Raw genomic sequence first — 17,726 nt, forward strand, 5'->3', positions numbered from 1 at the left:
TATGCTATGTTTTTAGTTAGATTAAGAATATATCTGACACCTTTGGTTTAGTGCAAAAGGTGTTTTGTTTAATTCTGCTGAAATTAAGGGCTGAACTGTTAAGGAAGACCCTTTGACAGAGCATCACATTTGGTGGTAGGGTCAGAGGCTGTCTTATGACTGGGTGAATAACCTTATTTATTACCTGAAATGAAATCCTAAAGAACACATGAAAACATACAGTGGAACCACAGAGTGTCAAGATTTGATGGCTAAGCTCATGAGGTTCCAAAGTAACCTGTGTATAAAAATTTCATTTTTTTTCTTCAAAAAATGGACTTACTGTGTGCATCTAACTTCATGAATGGCTCAAAAGGAAAATTGGTTTTTCTCTGCTTGAGTGAAATGGGAAAAAGCAAGTTATGGAATTTCATATAATGGAAAATTTTATGAGAGGAATGAAATTGAGATTGGTGGCCCTCATTTGCACAGTGTCCAGAGAATATATAGCAAAGAGAAACAAAGTAGAACAAAAGAGAGCAGTTGAGGTCCACTCAAACAGGTCAGAATGAAGAAGCAAAATAATCTGGATCCTGCTAGGAAGGTGGGTGGAGTGAACGTGTCATCTTCAGCAGAGTGCTAACACAACCTTGATTTTCAGAGCCTGTGTCCTCAGCCACTGTCTCTGCTGATGCTTGATGGGTGCACCATGTTGTTTAAATTCAGGTTAAATGTAATCTCTTGGTGAAAATCTGCAACTAGAACAGAGATTGATGCCTTGAAATGCAGAGATGGGCGGGGAGAAAACCTCTCCCGAATTCCAGAGCTGTTTTTCAATCCCTAGTCTGAGGGTAGAGTCCATTCTGAAGTTACCGCTTGGAAGATGAAGAGAAATGGGACTTGAAGTAGTGAACATCTTCCCTATTTGCCTTCATCTGCTTTATGTGGAAACATCCATATTGACGCTGAAAGGATTATCTGGGGAATCATGTGTGTGTGTGTGTGTGTGTGTGTATTAATGAAAATAAAATTGAGAAATAGAAAAGGCTCTTAAATGTTTATCTTTCAAGAAATACCTGCCTGTTTTCAGGAAGGATGTAACGTATACCCTGTTAAAATGCTGGAAGTTGCGTGATTTGGGTTTACAAAAAAGATTTGTATGTGAAAGCCTTGCATTGTGAAAAGAAGCTAAGATCCTTAGATCAAAAAGCCCCTTCATCACTTTGAACATCAGTTTTCTTGCCTCAGCCAACTGTTTTCCTAGATTAAGTCTCCTGCAAGAGCTGACATGTCCTAAGTGAAGTGCATGGCTTCTGTCTGTAAGCCCGTCTTGCATCAAATATGTCTTCTGTCAACCTGAGAAGAAGCCCCTCCCCTCCCCTTGCACATACACAGTTCTCTCCACGTCTTGCAGTTCAGAGACTTCAAGCTCAAGTGTCAGATGGGAAACTAGCCAAACCCTCCAAACCCCACTTACTGTGGGAAATTGGAGGACACAGCACCCATGAGAAACATCTGATCTTGAAGATGACCACCCCGTTTTAGATGTTTCCAGTTTCAGAAAGTGCTGAGATTGGAAGAGGATGAAGAGAACCATAGAGCAAAGCCTCATAAATTGGTAAAGGTACTGGGAAAAGGTAGAGGCATCCAATCATATGTTGATTCTGGAGATAGAGTTACTTCTGTGATGAGTAATGCAGGAGGCAGGGGCTGTGAGGTGACTGACTCGATGCACGTGAAAATGTATCACACTGGAAATGTGGAAGAGACGTGGCTTAGCCAGAGGACATGGTGAGCTTGAGATTGTGGAGGACATGGACAAACTGAGAACAAGGCCAGTTCCTCCTCATATCAGAAAACTCCCAACACTCCCTCCTGATGAAAACAGTCTTTGTGATTACTTTAGGATGTGGCTTCCAAGTCTCACATGTTTCCCTGTGAGGATCCAAATATCATGGGCTGGCAGGTACTGTGGGACAGGGATTAGGGAGATGCTGCAAGGGATATAGAGGAATATAATTCTAGGACATGGAATGGATGTGAAACTCTCCAGTTGCTTGGTTCTCTTACTCATATGTGTGATAGGCCTTTTGGACCTACTGTGAAATCTAATGAGCTTCTTTCAGATACAACATTTTAATTTCAATCATAAGGCATTTCCATTTATTTTTCAAAGGTTTTATAGTAGTTGTGCATTTTTAATAGTGAATGTAAGGTGTATTCTACGAAAGCTGGGTGACATGTTTGTTGAATCTATTTTTTTTTTTTTGCGTTCATTTGAATCCTCAATGAATGTTCTTTAACCAGATAGAATACCAATTTTCTGTCTAATTTTTATCTCTCTCTCATTGTAGAAAGTGAACCAAGGTGATGTGATCAATTATTTTTTTCTATAAATAATCATTTGGAGCTCCTTATATGAAACAAACTAACTTTCTAAAAACAGTCTCTTTGAGGAAAGGGCAGCATATGCTGAGGGGTGACAGGAAGGGATTTTTCATCTCCTGGCCAAGGAGTTTCCTATGCTGGTAGATCATTACATCAGCATCCTGGGATTCTGCTCAGCTTTTCAAATGCAAGTCCTCCATTCACCCTTCTAGTCTAGTGTATTGAGGGTAGAGTGGATAAGTGGAGCACCTTATGCATCTAACTGATCAGCCTGGTGGGTGCACAGATTCCACTGCAAGCATTTGTGACCCCTCCTTAAAGACATTCCCAAATGTTTTGGTACAAGGACTTGCAAACCCTTTGAATTGTGGTTTCTTATTTCATATGTTATCTGTCTTCCAGTTTTCAGAGATTCCTTGGTATTTCTTAGTCCTTTTGACACTTCTTGATTTGGGGGGCTGTTAAGGATTTCATTTATCTATAATTTAATGTCATTTCTAGAGAATTTGATGAGAGAGAGAAAGGTGGGTATGCTTAGGTCATTACTTGACTCCTGTCTTGCAGATAAGATGGATTGGTGCAGAATATAGTCAATTTTTTCCCTAGCAAGGAATAAAAAGTCCTTTTCTTTAAAAATAGTAATTTCTTCACTAGGAAAAAAAAAGATGGATTGTGTTTCTCTAGATTTAAATTGTTTTTGTTGAAATTGGTTTTTATTTCCAATAATGTCCAAGTGCTCTCATATTTACATTTGCTATTGTTGTTTTATTTTATTTGGTGTATCTTTGACTTCTTTTCTGCAGTCTGATTGGAAGGAGAATGATCCACATTATTTTCACTTGTCTAAGCAAGAGTAAGTCCAGTAAAGAAAGAGAACTGAAGTCAAACTGTGGAAAGAGCCAAGATGCCCTTCAACAGATTAATGGATAAAGAAGATGTGGTCCATATATACAATGGAATATTACTCAGCCATCAGAAAGGATGAATACCCAACTTTTGCATCAACATGGATGGAACTGGAGGAGATTATGCTAAGTGAAATAAGCCAAGTAGACAAAGTCAGTTATCATATGGTTTCACTTATTGTGGAACATAAGGAATAGCATGGAGGACATTAGGAGAAGGAAGGGAAAAATGAAGGGGGGGAAATCGGAGGGGGAGATGAACCTTGGGAGACTATGGACTCTAGGAAACTAATTGAGGGTTTTAGAGGGGAAGGGGTGGGGGGATGTGTGAGCCCAGTGATGGGTATTAGGGAGGGCATGTTCTGCATGGAGCACTGGGTGTTATGCACAAACAATGAATCATGGAACAGTACATCAAAAACTAATGATGTACTGTATGGTGACTAACATAACATTAAAAAAAAAGAATTGAAGGAGAAACCATATGGCCATTTGTCTTCTGAGTCACTTGAATTCTGTTCATTTCTGCATTTGCTAAATTTCTTTGCGTACACATGAGGATGAACTGGCATGTCATCAGGTAAGCAGCCACAGAAAAGTAGATGCCATTTACATTTTGGGTCAGCAGAAATACACATTCTAGATCAGTCAGCCATCAACCTAGAGTCAAATAGTGTGGTGTTTCATTAGGATCGATATAGGAGTGTTCAAATCAAAAGAGTCTTTTGCATTTTAAAACTAGATTATTGCATAGTTCATTTTATTTAATAATCTAATTAGGCCCTATTCTTCTTTTTTACCTTCTTACCAACTGACCCTGTTTGTCCAGGACTTAAAGTTCTGTGTCCTGGTAAGCCCCTCAGTGTATCTAGTGGTAACTGCCACTTTTAATTTACCTGAGACTTAGCTACTTTGCTTTTAGTCTTGGATGAGTTCTATGAAAATATGTGTTTTCTGTAATCCATTTTCTTAATATATATCAGATAGTAATAGAGGAATAGGGTGATAGAAGCACAAGGCTGAATTACCCATTGGTTTGGAAATTCAAATTCTCTCTTTTTTTGTTTTATATCAGACTGCAGGATGTGAAATAGATGAACAATAAAATGTTTATTTCTGTATTTCTGAAAAAACAATGTTGACAGATTGTAAGACAGTAAAATTGCTGCAAACTATCACTTTAGAATTTATCTTTTTTCTTCAAATTTGAAAGCTTTTTATTTTAGCCCGTTGTTTCCTTTTCTTTGTTTTTCAGTTAGAAAATATTGCACCAGGCTGTGTGAATACTTTTCAAATATGTGCTTTTCTGTATGATCATCTTTTCATTGCTTTATTATCTTTTACTTGTGTGTTTGAAAACTTACAGAGAAATTCTGCTAAAGAATTAATGTATGAAATGAGTTCATACTTAATGACTTTTATAGAAAAAAATGAGTCCAGCCATGTTGGAATTGGAAAAGAATAGTGGTAATATTCTCATATTAAGAAATACTTGTTGGGTGTGTCCTTGGGCAAGGGTCTGTTGTGGGAGTTAAAAACAAAGGCATAAGAAAATGTATCTGTGGATTAATGGGTTGACTTTCTACACAAAAGAGGTGAAATATAAACATATAAGAAATAAGATAATGAAGTTGCTAATAACATAAAATAGAAATAAATGTACTGTAAAGTAAGTAAAATGTATTGAAATATTTTGAAAACTCTAACTTGACTAAGTTGAGGACAGTTTTTACTTTATTTCAATTTCTAGGAAACCTCTTCTATATCAGAGTTTTCTAGCTGTCTAGAAGGGTTTGCATACTACTGACATCTTTATTTGAGGCGGGGGAGTGGGAGGGAAACATGTTTCCTGAGTAGGCAAATCAAGAAAAGCTTTGTAGTGCCCAGCTAGTTGGTAGAGGATAAGAAAAGCTTTATAAATTTTTCAACTACCTTGAAAGGGTGTTATACTTTTTGACTTGTCAGTCACCAAATATTTTTGATCTTGACGTCTCACTTTTTAACCCTCTTCGAACCATCCAGCCTTTCAAAAGTTTCTCTCCCATCCCTGTATAATAATTACTGTTTGTCTAATGCTTACTGGAAGCCACATGGTGTGTTACTAGCTTTATGTACTTAATCTCCCTTAATCCTTGTGCATGATCACCCAAAAAGAATGGGTGGAGTTGAGAATTTAGCTACTGAAATTTGCTCTACTGTTGACTCAACGGTATCATGGGTCATCCTAACAATGAATCCAATCACAGTTTAGTTGAGTATATTGCTGATGATCAACACACACTTGGTGATTGACAAACTGATGACTGCTGTTGACAGAGAAAGTCCAATGCATCTTTCACATCATCTCTGTTCCATATTAAACACTTCATCTGTGTCCATTTTAACACAAGAAAGCTAATAAATCTTGGGGCACCTGGGTGGCTCAGTCAGTTAAGCGTCTGCCTTCAGCTCAGGTCATGGTCCCAATGTCCTGGGATCGAGACCCACCTGGGGCTCCCTGCTCAGTGGGGAGCCTGCTTCTCCCTCTCCCTCTGCTTGCTGCTCTGCCTACTTGTGCTCTCTCTCTATCTCTCCAGTCAAGTAAATAAATAAAATCTTAAAAAAAAAAAAAAGAAAGCTAATAAATCTTGATGACTAGCCTTGGCAGGCCCTGAAAATCAAATTGGAGAGTAGGCCTGGGAGATAGGTAGTTTCAGGGTTTGGGGCTATGTGAAAATGATCCCAAGTGATGCCTATCCCCATTTCTAGGAACCTCGTTCCCTTTTGAAATTTCTCTAATGCTCATTTCAAGATATGTAACCTCTTAACTCAGAATCTATTGGTTCTTCTCTATTAACCATTCTGTTGTGACTATTCAGTTCATAGTTCTAACAATCAGCTAGTCACAACTTCTTGATTGAGAATCTGTGGGTTCAGTCAAAAGAGTAAAACTGGCCGTACAATTGACTTAGTAAATATTAGTTTTGAGTATACATACATGTGATTATTCATGCACATCATGGGCTTTTCATTAATCTCTAACTCTGATTGGAGCATGCGTCTTTCATTGTCTACTTAAAAGTGAGAAATCATTAGATTCTTGAAGTGGATTGGATTCACCGTGTACATTGTTTTTTTTCCTCAGATATTCAGAAACACAGCAGGAGAGATGGCACGTTTATAGTATCAAGTGAGTGCAGATCCTGGCTAAATATTATCAATGTAGAGTATTTCTTACTGAGCATACAAGATGGCATGTGAAGTGTATTTATGTCATGGTGATGATTATTATTTTTTTCCGAATCCTGGGCAACCAATTTTTTCTAGAATAAATAAAATCATCCTCCCCCTCTTTTTTTTTTTTTTGATCAGCATATTGTATAATGTGATTTCAAGTTAACAAAGAAAATATACTGACTCAGTTTAATCACATGGGAATATGGTCTTCTGGAGTTACTGAAGATGCTTTCAGAAGTTAAAAATAATCTGAAAATGAAGATGGGAGTCATGATATATTTTAGAGCTAAGGAGATCTCTTCATGAAGACTGGCCAGTTCAATTTCTGTCAAGTCTAACCACATGTTATCATGATATTAAATCAAGAACAATAAGCACAGTTCAGTGACACAGATAATGGAGAGAAAATGACAGGGTTCAGATGCACTTTTGCTTATGTGTTATCTGTATAATTTCTAAATTTTTCCAGACATCATGATAGTGAAAGAGTCTGTGGCTTTGGTTTTAACTATCCTTTTGAGTCTATCTAAGGCAGTTTGAAGACAAATGGAATCTTTGCATTCCTGGTGGGTATTTTGCAGCACAGCCTTCACATTTCAGTACTTCACATTTCAGTACAGATTGAAAGATGTGAATAAGTACTAGCTCAACAAGCTGCAGAAATAAAATCTTGAACACATGCCACAGACCTCCACAAAGTCCTCCCTCTCCTCCTTGTCCTTAGAAATAGTTGTTTGAATTGAAATGATTTTTTTTTTTAACATCTTAAGGTGTTGAAGAGTTTCATGGAAACTGAGGATAGCTGTTTCTTTCAATTTTAGTAAAATTAATTTTATAAGTCTCTGGAGTTTGACAAATTTGAGGATTACTTAGAAGCAAGTAACCCATTATACTTGAACTACTATCATATAGCTGTGTATACAGTAGTCAGACTGTTTTAAGATAGCTACTACCCAGAAGAGAACATTCATTTGATCTACATTTCTGTTTCCTTATCTGGAAAACAGGGATAATAATATCACATAGTTTACAGGGTTATCGAGAGGATTTAAAAAGCTAAATTTGATTAAGTGCTCAGCAGAATGTAATTGGGTTGGTCTCATTTCTGTGGTCTTCACTGTCTATTTAGTAAAGCTCTTTCTATCACTTTCAGGCACTTAGGTGGCTATTTTATTGAACTCCTACTGAAGAGTGCATTAAAAGAGATCTCAGAGCAGTTTAGATACATTATCTTATTTAGTCCCAGATTCTGTTACTGAGATCACGGGCAATATATACATTCTGGGTCATGAATTTATTTGGTTGGGGTAAAGTATCAAAGAAAACAAGGTTAAAAGTTTAATTTTTCTTGGGACTCATCACCCAGGAGGGCACAATTAAAACTTGCCAATCAATCATCTGTGAGGTGCCAGTGATTTTATTTTTGTACATTATCTCAGGTGAGACTTGTCATTTTTTTTGCAAGCTCAAAAGGTGAAGAAACCTCTATTAGGTCAAACAGATAATAAGCAGTGAAGCCTGAATTCAAACCTGGATCTGACTCATTTTCGAAGCCGGCATTCTGGGTGGTATCCTCCCCAGAGTAAACTATGATGGACGGAAATTGAGACTCTGGCATGTTGTCTTACAAATGCAAGTTATTTAGCACAAAGGCAACTATGTGGAAGGATCTGGCTGCATGTCTAGATATTTGAATCTAAAATAGAGCCTATTACAAATCCTAGACAAAAAAGTCTTTTTTTTTAAAATAACTGGTCTGTGCATTTATTTATTTATTTATTTATTTATTTATTTATTTATTTAGAGAGCACGAGCAGGGGAAGGGGCAGAGGCAAAGGGAGAGAGAGAGAACCTCAGGCTGACTATTCGGAGTGCAGGGCTTGATCCCAGGACCCTGAGATCATGACCTGAGCTGAAATTAAGAGTCAGACACCCAACTGACTGAGCCACCCAGGTGCCCTCTGGACAAGAGAGTTCTATCAGTTCGCTGTCCGATTCTCTTCCCTTCCCTGTCAGAGAAGAATCCTTTGTTGTGTTTGCTGGTATTAGCCTGTATTACAAGTCTCAGAAGAAATCTGAAATAACTCTAAATTGAATCGTTTAAACAATCCATTGACATTTTGAAATTATTAGTTCAGTTTTGAAACAGATTTCATTCAAAGTAGGGGCAGTTCTTCCTATATTACAAATGTTCTCAATTCTTTAGTGAAATGGTATTCCTTTAAATTAGATCCAAAAGAAGAATGACCTTTATTGCAAACGATTAAAAAAAATCTAAAGAACTATATATATATATATATATGATATAAATTTAATTTTTTTCCCTTTTGTTTCTCATTTGCAAGTTAAAGGTCACGTGTACTATTTAACGAGCTCCCAAATTTTATAGATTGAATTGCCCTCTGTCTTTAAAGTCTGTGTCTCTCAGGGGTCACAAACCATAAGCAAGGGTTTCCACCCATCCTCATGCAGTTTAAAGAGGATTTGGCCCAAATTCAGAGCTTTGTTTCAGGAGTGGGCACCCAGCCTTTTCCTTCACTGCAGTTTTATTTTGAAATGCTTTCTAATTGCATCTGACAAATACATACAACCTCTCTTAGCTTAGTGGATTCCAAGTGAAGTCTGTGAAATACTTGGAGTTGATACTGCTCTTTTTTTTTTCATGGGGTCTACCATCTGACTTTCTTATTCTGTCTTATTTCTTATGTAAAAATCTCTCTAAATTTTATGAGAGCCCTGCATCGGTGATGGGATATGTAGTGGGGGGGGGGGTAGTATGTGAGCAACTGCTCAAAAGCCAAGTGATACAGCAGGAGGGTGCCTGTTACAAGGCTAAGTTCGAAATCTTGAAAGAAATAAAAGATGAAAATTATATTCAAATGAAGTTTCCCAGTTTTGTCTTTGATATTAAACTGATCAGGTAAATTGCTTTCAGAAGTTAAAATAGAGATCTAAAGGTTATAATAATATCAATGCAAAAATAGCCCAGAGAAAGGAAGAGATGGAGAGTTCATTTAAATATGTGAATGATTTGTGGAGGTGTAATGGCCCTATTAATATTAATTATGCCATTATCATTCACTGCTCTCCAAATGGAAAATTGCCAGTCTTGATTTCACTGGCAGAGATACTGAAATGTAAATACAAGTTGACAACCTTGCTTCTGTGCATATGGGTCACCCATGACTCCTAATTTAAAACACTGTAACCAATCTAATGTTGAAACAGTCAAAGTTTGGCAGAAAAACTCAGGAAGTGAAGAACTTGTTACTTCCAAGTGTTGCTTGTCATGGTACCTTGAACTTGGTCTGCATAACCCCCTGTGAAGGTGTCTGGTCAGAAAGAGAGTTCTGTCAAGCCTGGTGGAGGGGTTCTTGAAGGCAAGGAGATAGCCAAAGGGACAGTCTGTTTCTGACCACCTGGGATGGAGGGGATATTTGTTTCAAAACCCATTACTTAAACCAAAATTTTGTCTTTATTTGGGGATGGGTTAGGGTGAAGATAAATAATTTTATGCCTGAAAAACCATCTCATCAGAGAGAGGATAGTCTTTTAACTCTGCACACTGGTGCTTTTGTCTTGAAGCAATTGACATCTAATGAGGAAGAAAACAACATTTTGAAGGTTGTATTTATTTTTTTAACGCTGTGGCTGTCCTCGTGTTTGGAAGATAATGTTTTTACGTGTGGTTTAAAATGTTTGATATCAAGTTGAGTTCTGAGCAGATACATTTCATTAAATTCCCAAGACTTTGGTTTTCACCCCATTAAGTTCCATTATCAAAATTACCAGGCGATCTCTTAAAGGCTTAAAAGTTACATGTCTAATACTTGCACAGGTCTCTTCCTTCTTGTTCAGTGTAAAATGCTATTTTAAATGAATCAGAGTGTGTGTGTAGCTGCCAATTTGAATCCCCACATCTGGGAATCGTCCCAAGATCACACGCTTCCTATCTGGAGGAGGGATCATTCTTGGTATGAGCATCAGCAGCAGTGATTTGATGCAGTAATAAAAAGAGACATCCCTAGTGAGTCCATGTGATGAAATATGGAAAAGGGGGCTCTGGATGTCTTGGGTCCTCGACACGTGAAGGTAATTAAACCTCCGAATTCAAAAGTCTCCTCTTCTCTTTATAACTATGTTGGTCCTAAAGAAAAAAAAAAAAAAAAGATTTGAAATATGGGCAGAGGGGTGTGGTGCCATATGGCAGAACAAACAAAATTACCCAAACACTTCAAAAACAAGCAGGGTGCACTTCTCCCTCTGTTCAGTAACCATATGTTAGCTCAACACGCGAGAAGCTCCCTTCAAGTTGATGCAAACAGACTCTTTGTCTTTTGGCCTCCAGTGTGCTTCCTTAAAACAAAAACCAGGGGACCTTGGAGAGACGTTACAGTGAGGTCCCTGCTGGGTCTGAATCCAAGATGGCAAAGCTTGTAGAACTGTTTTTGAAGTCAGAGAACTTCAAGAAGCAGGAGGAAGATGTAGTTGATAAAAGGATCCTCGCCATCAAGAGCAAGACTCTTCTGGGAGTTGTTTATAGAAGATGGGAGGGATATACTCCTGCCCTGATGGGATGGATCGTCAGCAAAGGACAGTTTGGTCATTACAAACAATGGGCACAGAGACATCTTTACAAAATCATGAGAGTAAATTGGTTGAATGAAGAAGCAATGCACTGTATGGGAAATATCAGTAAAGTGTGGTTATAGGTTATGGGTGAATCCTCTTGCCTCCAAACTTTCCTTTTCTTGTATGGCTGCAAACTGTGCATGTTTTCTTGCTGACTACTGGCACAACCCCTCCTTTCATCTTTTCCTTTGAAGTTCCCACTTGGCTTATTTCAAACCTGCATATTGCTTTGGGACTAGGAAACCTTGTGCCGTGGGTGGCATCGATGATATTGCACAATATATAAACGAAATACGTAAAATTTAATTGAGAATATAATATAAACCATAGGAAAGAAAAATCCCCAGCAGAATGGACCAGAAGAAATCAGAATCAGAAAAATCCAGAGGTCTAGAAATGGCTCTGACCAATCTGGGCCGGGGGAGACAGCATGTAGACATATCAGAGGATCTCATGTTAGTTCCAGATTCCAATTCAAGTACTTGGTACAAGATCACTGATACTCAGTTCAAGTAGCTGTGTTAAATCGAGTAGTTGGTGAAAGCTTTAAAAGACCAAATTAGTGAATGACTTGGTAATTCAGTAGACATTTTTGAATACCTAATACACATTAGCAAACCAGTCTGGTAAACATTTTTAGTGGCCTAGCTACAGGGCAATTTGAATACAAAGTATTAGTTATTTTTGTTGTCTGCACAGCTAGCCAGGTATTTAATCCTTTTTTGGAATTTTCATTATACACATTTTAACGTTCAGAAGTTCTTTGTTTAGTGTATGGTATTACGCTAGTTATCAAAATAATAATGAGGTTGCTGTAACACATTGTTACGGAAAGGTCAGACGCTTGGCAATCTCAACTCTGTTTAGGTTAATAATAGTTTGGATTTTAAAATACATCCACACACTTACAGAATGTAACACATGCCCACTCACATGTTCAAATACTGTTTTATTAATTGCTTCCAGAGGACTTGATTTAAGAATCAAGAGCGAAAGGAGCTTTTAAAGATCTGCGGGTCTGTAATACGAATCGCTAACTGCCCGTTTCCGTTTCCACATTTCTCTGGTCATCCCCGAAACGCTTGTGAACGTTCTGGAGTCTGCAACATAACCTAACCGTCAACTTGGCGGGAACACGCTTGTTAAGTCACTGTGATGTCAGGGAGGCGCGTGTGACTCTTGCACATGGCAGGGCGGCTGGAGCCCAGAAGCAGGCCTTCCCTCTCTCACCTGTTTGTTTTTAAAGTCCTTTGTGGGAGTCCAAAGTTGCAACTGCCAAAGCAGCTCAGGAGCTAACTAATCCATAGTTGATTTCAATTGATCTTAAAGTGCATGAAACACACTTTTCTCAGCGGCTGGCCCCCATTTATATGTCAACGCAGATCAGTGTTGAGCACACAAGTGACCCAGAGCACTGAAGGAAGAGTTGTGTTGGTCGGCTCAAAAGTTATTGGAACAGATTTGCCCTTTGGTAGAAATGCGCTGGAACGGAATAATGTCTCTTTTGCCGGAAGACAAGCACTCAAGTGATGTCAGCCATGCTTGAAAAGGGCATTAAAGCGTCTTCTATTTAAACAAATGGAGTAACAGATTCTAATAGCAAAGCAAACTTACTTTCGAGGACTCCAGGATGCTTTATTGGTGGATGTTCTGTAGTTCGCTTCACTTAAGATTATTTTCTAATAGGACTTTCAGTAAGACTTGAAAATGTTCCATACTTACTGATTTTTTTCCCTTTGTATTTATGTAATTTTATTTTTAAAAAGATTTTATTTTTTAAAAATTTTATTTTTAAGGAATCTCTACACCCAGTGTGGGGCTCAAACTCACAACCCGAGATCAAGGGTTGCATGATCTACTGACAGAGCCATCCAGGTACCCCTAGTTGATTTTTTAAATTATGCATTTTTCATATTAATTTTGTTTTGGAAAAAGCAATATAAAACATTACTACTCATTATATTGTCCAGCTATGAAAGGTCTGTAGCAATGAAGTAATATGCCAAATACTATTTCTAAGTCAGACACTTAAGGGACAACACGTTGGGGAATAATGATGAGTTCTAGATGGTAAGGTACAGGGATTGCCTAAACTCAGAAAGTAGTACTGTCCAGGTGACCTGCAGTTTAACTACAACTTTAGTGCATGACAACTTCATCTATGTCACTTGATCTTAAAGTTGCTTATTTGAAAATAAATTGTATTACTAAGGTAGTCAAAAGAAGTACCTGCATTTCTCGGGCAGTAGCCTCGTGTTGATGGTAGACCACAAATGAAATATTGGAGGCCTCTCCTTTCTCAGGTTAGGCTTAATTTTGCTAACCTTATTGTAGGCTATTAGCATCTTGGTTAGAATGTAAGGAAAATATATTTTACTGTGTTTTAGTTACTCGACGAATGCATAAAAGTTAAAAATATTAGTAAAAAACAGGATAAAAAGGCAGGTGTTAGAAATAAAACAGGACTTAAAACATCATTGAGGCCCTTTTATTTATTATCTGCTGTGTTCCTTTGTGACTTATTGCTGTAATGCTGGGTTTTAAACATACAGTCTTTGGAACTGCTTCCTCAAAAGCAGTTTATTATGTACTTAATTGGCCTCAGCCTTAGAGTTGTACCTGTGTATTTATACAGGTGGTGGACCACAAACCAGGAGTTGCCACACCTCAAGAATCTAAGAATCTTGGACTTACTGGGAATTTACTTTGAATTCTTAAAATAAATGAGTTTCTTTCTCCCCACCCACCTACCCCTAAATAGTCTATCTTTCTCCATGGAGGAGGAAAGAAAGCATTACAGGGCAAGGACGCTAGTTTTCCCTGTGAACATAGTTACAACATGTGGGCTAGTCACCTCTCTACAAGGATTGCTGAGTGAGGAATTTGAATGGGACAACAGATGATGCTGGGGTTGTTTTTTTTTTTTTAAGATTTTATTTATTTATTTATTTGAGAGAGAGAGGGAGTAAGAGAGAGGGAGAGGGAGAAGCAGACTCCCCGCTGAGCAGGGGCTCAATCCCAGGACCCTGGGATCATGAGCTGAGCCAAAGGCTTAACTGATTGAGCTGCCCAGGTGCCCCAGATGATGCTGTTTAATAAGTAGTTAATGGGGCGCCTGGGTGGCTCAGTTGGTTAAGCGACTGCCTTCGGCTCAGGTCATGATCCTGGAGTCCCTGGATCGAGTCCCGCATCGGGCTCCCTGCTCGGCAGGGAGTCTGCTTCTCCCTCTGACCCTCCCCCCTCTCATGTGCTCTCTCTCATTCTCTCTCAAATAAATAAATAAAATCTTTAAAAAAAATAAGTAGTTAATGAAGCAGTGATTATCTTGGATGGAAACATGGAGTGATCCTGGGCACCCCCCACCCCCACTGCTGCAGGCTCCCAAATCCATTTGGGATCTGTCTCCCTCTCTTCATCCTTGCTGTACCCTTTGTCTAAGCCATAGTCCCAGGACTAATTCAGTTGCCTTATAACCAGTCTCTCCATTTTGCTCTTAATTCTTTCCAATTCATTTGCTATGAAGCGGCCAGGACAGTTTTGTGTTTTTTTTTTCTTAAAATAAAATAAAATAAAATAAAAAAACCTTAAAATGCTCCCAATGATTTCCTGTTGTATTTGAGATAAACATAAAGTAGAATATCCTTCATATAGCTTTTTAGTTTCTGTGCAGTCTGGTCCCTATCTACTTTTTTGTCTTTATCTTGAGCTATTCTCCCCTTTGATTAATGGCCTTCTTTCAAATGCACTACTCTTAATTTAGTTCCCCCAAAGGGACAAGGCCCATTTCCATGGAAGAACCTTTACAGTTGCTGCCCCCTCTGGTAGAAACACCCTTTCCCCGGCGCACCTGGGTGGCTCAGTCGTTAAGCGTCTGCCTTCGGCTCAGGTCATGATCCCGGGGTCCTGGGATCGAGCCCCACATCGGGCTCCCTGCTCCACGGGGAGCCTGCTTCTCCCTCTCCCACTCCCCCTGCTTGTGTTCCCTCTCTCGCTGTGTCTCTCTGCCAAATAAATAAAATCTTTAAAAAAAAAAAAAAAAGAAAGAAACACTCTTTCCCCTACTTTTTTCCTACTTACCCTTCACTCTCAGACTAAGTGCTACTTCCCCATTAAGGGGATCTTGGAAGGACAATTTAAACTAGATATACCCTGTTGGTCTTGTTTGTAGTGTTCTGTAAAAGGTTAATTTCGAGGTCTAAAACCTTACACATTTCAAAGAAAGACCCATCTTTAGGACTACTCCTAGAAGATAGATACTGAGCCTTTTAGAATTATAGATTTTTGTACCCCTGAGGCCTTAGGCTTACCCAGTGCCATTCTGATTAAGTCTTAGCCTAACAATATGATTTATGGTGAAGATGCTTTTGCTCTGGGGGTGGGGGGCGCCTAGAATCTGAGTAGTTGAGGTTAGTTATGCAGGAGCTACATACCTAGTGACTAGCACCCAGTTCAAACCCTGGACATCAGTGCTCAGGTGAGGTTCCCTGGTTGGTGACACTTTAAATGTGTTGTCCCACATCACTGATGGGAGAATTGAGTGCATCCCATATAACTCCACTGGGAGGGGACTCCAGGAAGCTTGTACCTGGTGTCTCCTAGATTTTGCCCCTTCTGCCTTTTCCCTTTGCTGATTTTAATCTCTGTTCTTTCTTTGTAATACACTATCACTGTGAGTATAACCGCTTTTCTGAGTCCTGTGAGTCCTAGTGAATTGGCAGGACCGAGAATGATAGTAGGGACCCATAATATCTTGTTTGTTTCCTTTGAAACAATTATTTCCATTTGTCATTCTATAGATTTATTTTATTTACTTTTTTTTAAAGTACTACATTCTAGTGTAGAAATTAGGCAGTGCATAATTATCTTTCTCTCCTTATACCTAGTCCCTGGCATAGCACCATAGTCACTCAATCAAAATTTGGGGGGTGGTGGTTGAAAGTAAAATATATAGTGTTTGGTGAAAATAAAATTTTAAATGACTCCAAAGAAATTTATTTTTTTATTTTTAGAGATTTTATTTTTAAGTAATCTCTATACCCACCGTGGGGCTTGGACTCACAACGCTGAGATCAAGAGTTGCACACTCTGCTGACTGAACCGTCCAGGCAATGCAAGAACGTTAAATAAGATTCAGTAACCTTGTCTTCTTATTTGATTTCACCTTAAAATATTATGATTTAGTTTTAATACCTGAATAATTAGTGTATAATTGGAAATAGAAAGTCACCAAGATTTCAATTGGCTTTCTAGATTTGTGGAAATTCTCTCTAGCCATTTTTCACTCAGTTCTCTGAGTTTACATTTTTTGTCATATTTATATAGGATCCCTACGATAATCTGTAAATTTGAAACAGAGAATTTTGGTATGACTAATGGGAAGTAAGGGAGAGACAAAACAATGCACACAGAATTATTTGGGTTGACTTAAGAAAACAAAGTAACAGTTTTGTATATTAGATATCCAGAATTATTCGCCTTGCATAACTGAAATTTATATCTTTTGACCAGTATCTCATTATGTCATTCTCCTCCCCACACCCCCTGCAACCCCTGGAAACCACTATTGTGCTTTCTGTTTCTATGAGTTTGACTATTTTAGATTCCATATATAAGTGAGATCGTGCAGTATTTATCTTCCGGTGTCGGGCTTATTTCACTCAGCATAATGTCCTCCTGGTTCATCCGTGCTGTTGCGTGAGTAGGGTTTCATCTTTAAGGCTGAACATTTCATTATGTATCTCTATTGCTATCTATCTATACATCTCTCATCTTTCCTTCTATCCCATGTTTTCGTGTCCATTTAGCCCTCCATGAAATTTCATTATTTCCTTATCTAGGCGAGTGTGAATAGTGCTGCAGTGAACCATGGGAGCGTTAACTATCTCTTTGAAACCCCTATTTCAGTACTTTTAGATAAATACCCAGAAGTGGGACTGCTGGCTGATATGGTAGTTCATTTCTAAGTTTGGGGGGACCTTCATACTGTTTTCCATCACGCTATGCCAGTTAAATCCCCACCAGGGCTCACTTTGCTCCACATCCTTGCCCACACCTGTAGCTTTTGTCCTTTTGATAAAAGCCGTTCTAACAGATATGAGGTGATACCTTGTTGTGGCTTTGCTTTGAATTTCCCTGATGATTAGTCTTGGTAAACATCTTTTCATAAACTTGTTGGACATTTGCGTGTCTTCTTTGAGCTATGTCTGTTTAGGTCCCTGGCTTATTTTTTTTAAAAAGTACTTTTATCTTGTTTTTGCTATCAAGTTGTAGGAGTTCCCTATGTATTTTGGAAGTTCATCCCTTATCGGATACATGGTTTGCAAGTGTTTTGTCCCTTTCTTTAGACTGCCTTTTCACTGTGATCACTGTTTCCTTTGCTGCACAGAAGCTTTTTAGTCTGATGAAATCCCAGTTTCCTATTTTTGCTTTTGTGGCCTGTGCTTTTGGTGTCTTATGAAAAAAATCATTGCCTAGACCAACTTCAGGAAGCTTTTCCCCTGTGTTTTCTACTTGTAGTCATATAGCTTCAGCTGTTAGGTTTAAGTGTTTTATCCATTTGAATTGTTTTCTTTTTTTGTATATAAGTGTTTAGTTTCATTCTTCTGG

The 17,726-nt window shown here is 38.4% G+C and overlaps 2 long non-coding RNA genes across 2 annotated transcripts in view; both read left to right on the plus strand.

Moving 5' to 3' along the window:
- Positions 1-4,290, plus strand: part of LOC145722497 (uncharacterized) — a 167,682-nt gene extending 163,392 nt beyond the window's left edge. Inside the window, exon 4 of the long non-coding RNA XR_014146802.1 lies at positions 3,171-4,290. This is a non-coding gene — a long non-coding RNA (uncharacterized LOC145722497). The remainder of the gene's footprint in view (positions 1-3,170) is intronic.
- Positions 4,291-9,987: 5,697 nt separating this feature from the next.
- LOC145722498 (uncharacterized) lies at positions 9,988-16,333 on the plus strand. The gene is made up of 3 exons (XR_014146803.1): positions 9,988-10,112; positions 12,917-12,995; positions 16,130-16,333. It is a non-coding gene; the product is annotated as an uncharacterized LOC145722498 (long non-coding RNA).
- The last annotated feature ends 1,393 nt before the right edge of the window (positions 16,334-17,726 follow it).

The sequence above is a fragment of the Leptonychotes weddellii genome, chromosome 7 (assembly GCF_054177405.1).
Source record: "Leptonychotes weddellii isolate Sample4059 chromosome 7, ASM5417740v2, whole genome shotgun sequence".
Lineage (NCBI taxonomy): Eukaryota > Metazoa > Chordata > Mammalia > Carnivora > Phocidae > Leptonychotes > Leptonychotes weddellii.